This window comes from Micropterus salmoides, unplaced genomic scaffold (assembly GCF_014851395.1).
Source record: "Micropterus salmoides isolate LMB-PRFRI ecotype aquatic unplaced genomic scaffold, ASM1485139v1 Ms_hic_scaffold_3, whole genome shotgun sequence".
NCBI lineage: Eukaryota > Metazoa > Chordata > Actinopteri > Centrarchiformes > Centrarchidae > Micropterus > Micropterus salmoides.
In genome coordinates this window covers 35,143,402-35,148,445 of record NW_024042261.1, presented here as the reverse complement: position 1 = coordinate 35,148,445, position 5,044 = coordinate 35,143,402, and the positions used below count along the sequence as shown (strand labels likewise).

Genomic DNA, 5,044 nt, shown 5'->3' with positions numbered 1-5,044 from the left:
GGAATTCAGTTTCAAAGTAATAAATTCAAATTCAGTTTTTAAATGCAAGTATTCAGGTAGAGCAATTCAAATTCAGTTCTAAATGATTCAAATTCAGTCTGTACTGATACAAAAATCAGCCCATAAAAGAGGTTCACCCAGGGTGAGGCTCAGCCATTGCACTCCGGTTGAGCTGACCTCTGCAAATTCCCCAAATGTGAATCACAACAGAGAGTGATGGGAGGAGGACAAGAGGAAGGACTGATGACATATTGCAAAAGAGATGTCTTCTTCTGAAAGTGTGATGAATATCACATGAAACATGTTTATTTGGCTCTAGCTGCCTGCACCCGCGTCTGGCTCTGTCCAGGCGCAGCAACAAACAACAAGGGCCAAATTGTGATGGGAAGACGACTGGTCCAGAGTATCTCCAAAACTGCAAGTCCTATGGGGTGTTCGTGGTCTGCATTGGTCAGCAGTACCTATCAGTCATTCAAGGAAAGAAAAGTGGTAAAGTGGCAATAGGGTCATGGGCGGCCAAGGCTCATTGATACATGTGGGGGAGTGAAGGCTGTTGGGTATGGTCTGATCAACAGACGAGTTACTTTAGGTTAATGCTGTTTAAGTCTAGTCGGAAGTGGCCTTCATGGAAGACTTGTGGCCAAAAAGCCATGCCTCCGGCATGGTAACGAGGCCAAGCGGCTCAACTATGCACAGAAACACAGGAACCGGAGTGCAGAAAAATGGCAAACTGTAAACTGGACAGTCTTAACTGACTGAGCTTTATTTACAATTTGCCCTTTAGTAAATACCAGTTTTTAAATCAAAATATATATATTTTATAAATTGTTATCTTTCGGGCTGACCCAAAATAGTCGATGCTTCGATGAGCGGAGCCTGATTCGGCTGTCAATCTCACAGTCGAAGTTTCGCAGCGAAACAAGGATCATGCCATTTTGGTGATATGGGGGTGCTCAACGTTTTGCTGGCCAATTAAAAACAGGGATACCATGGTCCTTAAACCAGGTACTGGTAGCTTTGGCACTGTGTGCAGGTGCCAAGTCCTGTTGGAAAATGAAATCTGTATCTCCATAAAGTTGGTCAGCAGCAGGAAGCATGAAGTGCTCTAAAACTTCCTGGTAGACGGCTGCGTTGACCTTAGACCTCAGAAAACACAGTGGACCAACACCAGCGATGACAGGGCACCCCAAACCATCACTGACTGTGGAAACTTTACACTGGACTTCAAGCAAGGTGGATTCTGTGCCTCTCCTCTCTTCCTCCAGACTCTGGGACCTTGATTTCCAAAGGAAATGCAAAATTTACTTTCATCAGAGATCATAACTTTGGACCACTCAGCAGCAGTCCAGTCCTTTTTGTCTTTAGCCCAGGCGAGACGCTTCTGACGCTGTGTCTTGTTCAAGAGTGTCTTGACACAAGGAATGCGACAGCTGAAACCCATGTCTTGCATACGTCTGTGCGTGGTGGTTCTTGAAGCACTGACTCCAGCTGCAGTCCACTCTTTGTTAATCTCCCCCACATTTTTGAATGGGTTTTGTTTCACAATCCTCTCCAGGGTGCGGTTATCCCTAATGCTTGTACACTTTTCTACCACATCTTTTCCTTCCCTTCGCCTCTCTATTAATGTGCTTGGACACAGAGCTCTGTGAACAGCCAGCCTCTTTAGCAACGACCTTTTGTGTCTTGCCCTCCTTGTGCAAGGTGTCAGTGGTTGTCTTTTGGACAGCTGTCAAGTCAGCAGTCTTCCCCCATGATTGTGTAGCCTACAGAACTAGACTGAGAGACCATTTAAAGGCCTTTGCATGTGTTTTGAGTTAATTAGCTGATTAGTGTGGCACCAGGTGTCTTCAATATTGAACCTTTTCACAATATTCTAATTTTCTGAGATACTGATTTTGGGGTTTTCATTAGCTGTCAGTTATAATCATCAAAATTAAAAGGAATGAACACTTGAAATATATCAGTCTGTGTGGAATGAATGTATACATTATACAAGTTTCATTTTTTTAATGGAATTACTGAAATAAATCAACTTTTTGATGATATTCTAATTATATGACCAGCACCTGTATGTGTGTAGTGGCAGGAGAGACGGAGCCACAACTGGTGTTGTGCCGAGTTGTCCGCACCTCGCGGGACTTTCGTATAATGGACAGCCCTAGTTGTCTGTAAGAATAAATTCTGCAGTTTAACTTGCATGAAGAGTGTAGTTCTCTCTATTCTCCACCAGAGTGCGCTGGAGATCAGTTTGTAGTTCGTCAGTAAACATAAAACACATTTTCTTCCCTCAGAAGACTTTTTATATTCTTAAAAGTTTCTTTTCACATTTATGCTTCAGATGACATTCATTTTTGTTTAATATACAAGTTACAGCTCTATTTCTGACGGTAAATAACAGAGTTCTCATGTTTTAAATTCCTATTGGACCAGATTGTGTCACATGACCAGGAAGTGTTGTGGAACTGCACATGCGCCAACCATATTTTGTTAAAATGACACATTTTACTGCTTTTATTAGCTTTTTTAAATAATTCTTTTACATGTCTGCTTATCGTGTACTTTATTTTTGGTCTTATTGTGTGGAGTTAAAACTGAAACAGAAACTGAAAACCGTCAGTGAGAGTCCCGGTGCGAGGAATCACCTCCTTATCCCTGACCTTTTCTCAGTATCGCTTCTCGGCCTTTTGGCTAAGATCAAGTGTAGTATCTGTTCTTATCAGTTTAATATCTGATACGTCCCCTACCCGGGGACCATATATTAAATTGATTTTTGGAGCAGGGAGATGGAATAGGGGCTTGCTCCGTCCACTCCACGCATCGACCTGGTATTGCAGTATCTCCAGGACCGGTGCACCCCCCACTCTGTGTTCACAAATAAAATCAGCTTAATAGTTTGCTGTTCAGGTAACATTTGGTGCAATGGTTGTTCAAGGCAGTGCAATTCAGATTGTTTATCCAAGTTAATGTAGTAATATATTACAACATACCCCATCGTAATTAAGTTTTGCATTCATAAGTGTATTCAAGTAATATAAGCCAATTGGACTCATTATTTAGAAGGAGAGCTTTTATGTAAAAAATATATATATCTCACCTAATACATTGGGTGTAAGCAGAATTTTAATATTATGGCTGAATAAAGTGACGTTCATTTTAACTATTTATTGATGGATATCAGAATTAGCTTTATTGCCAATTAGGTTTACACATACAAAGAATTTGCTTTAGTGACTTTGTGCATAATAATAAACATAAAATATATAAATATAAAATTGACAAGATGCAAAGAAGAGGATAGGGGCTTGTTCCATCCACTCCATGTGTCAACTTGGTATTTCAGTTAGGGTTTTCTGATCGGTGGTCTCTATAAAGGCCAATCAGAAGTGCCGATCAGATGACGCAATACTTATTATTATATATGATTGTTGAGTTGAAGGCTATCAAAAGTGAGCTGCAATCCTCAGCTGAAAATGTATACGCGTGTGTGTGTTGTTCTCTGCCTGGTTGGGCCATGAGTTTGGGTGGTAACGTCACAGTCATGAGCTAATTGGGTGTTGGGGAGCTGCACCTTAGTATAACTTGTGTAGCACTCGGGTGATTTGTGTGCAGTTGTCTGGTTGTTGGTCTAATGACACACTATGAATTTCCAAAAGGACTAAAAATATGTAATATATATGTATAATATGTATATGCTGTTGGGCTGGACTCATTTGTTGGCGGTAAATAGATACAACTGGTGATTTTAGGTTAGCTTTAGATGTGGAAATACAGCATTGCATGCTGGGAAATGTAGCCATTATTTGTCAAGTAAAATGTAAATAATCTCTTTCAGCCTTAATACAGAAATGTTTCTTCTGTATTAAAGTACTGCAGATTCACACACAACCCATAGCCTCTGGTTTAGGTAATTTATAGATGGTCAGCACCCTCAGTCTGCATGGTATGTCTGTGAAAGACCCCCTCGTCTCTGATCTGTACAACTCATACTTACCTGGCAGGGGAGATACCATGATCAAGAAGGTGGTTCACCCAGGGTGAGGCTCAGCCATTGCACTCCGGTTGAGCTGACCTCTGCGAATTCCCCAAATGTGGGAATCTCGACTGCATAATTTCTGGTAGTGGGGGACTGCGTTCGCGCTCTCCCCTGATAACATGTGAAATGAAAACTCAAAGCAAATATGTGTTGTTGGGCTTTTCAAATCAGTGACCTGGATTAAAAGGGCTCCTATCTGACATTTTAAAATAGTCTGCATTGGTCAGTGTATACTTACAGTGGGGAGAACAAGTATTTGATACACTGCTGATTTTGCAGGTTTTTCGACTTACAAAGCATGTAGAGGTCTGTAAGTTTTATCATAGGTACACTTCAACTGTGAGAGACGGAATCTAAAACAAAAATCCAGAAAATCACATTGTATGGTTTTTAAATAATTAATTTAAATTTTATTGCATGACATGCAATTATATGATCACCTATCAGCCAGTAAGAATTCCGGCTCTCACAGACCTGTTAGTTAGTGAATGTAACACGGGAGTGTGGCGTCAGAAAACAGACTGGGAGTTGTTGCAAAGTAAACGGCGACATGCACAGTACAAGTGTAGGCAGATGAGTGTTTTTTGCAGAATATTTTAATAAATATGATGTCAAAAACCCGGTCAGCAGCATTTTGTTTCTGCTTTGCAAGACCCAATCAGAGATTGACTAAAAATACATATTTTTGAAAATTGAAGAAACCAGATGGTTAATTATGTGGTGAAATATTTCTTTACTCTCAGTATATGACAAACACTTGTGCCAGTGGATAAATTAACAAATCTGAGGTAGAACATGCAAAACTACTGTGACAAAATCTTTTTCAACAAATATTACTAAAAAAAATTTCAGCCCCTTTTTCCCAACAACAAAAAAAATTTTAATAGAAAAAGTAAGTGCTAATTTCTTTGTGATTCAAAGTAATTAAACCAAACATTTATTGACAATATATTGAAAATTTATTATATTGTTATTGCGGAAAAATATATTGCGACAGTTATCATTATTGTT

At 39.8% G+C, this 5,044-nt stretch overlaps 2 non-coding genes across 2 annotated transcripts; both read left to right on the top strand.

The window, feature by feature from the left end:
- The first annotated feature begins 2,668 nt into the window (after positions 1–2,668).
- Positions 2,669–2,859, top strand: LOC119883656. Its single transcript, XR_005440726.1, has one exon. It is a non-coding gene; the product is annotated as a U2 spliceosomal RNA (small nuclear RNA).
- A 1,124-nt stretch (positions 2,860–3,983) lies between these two features.
- Positions 3,984–4,147, top strand: LOC119883640. The gene has a single exon (XR_005440712.1). It is a non-coding gene; the product is annotated as a U1 spliceosomal RNA (small nuclear RNA).
- The last annotated feature ends 897 nt before the right edge of the window (positions 4,148–5,044 follow it).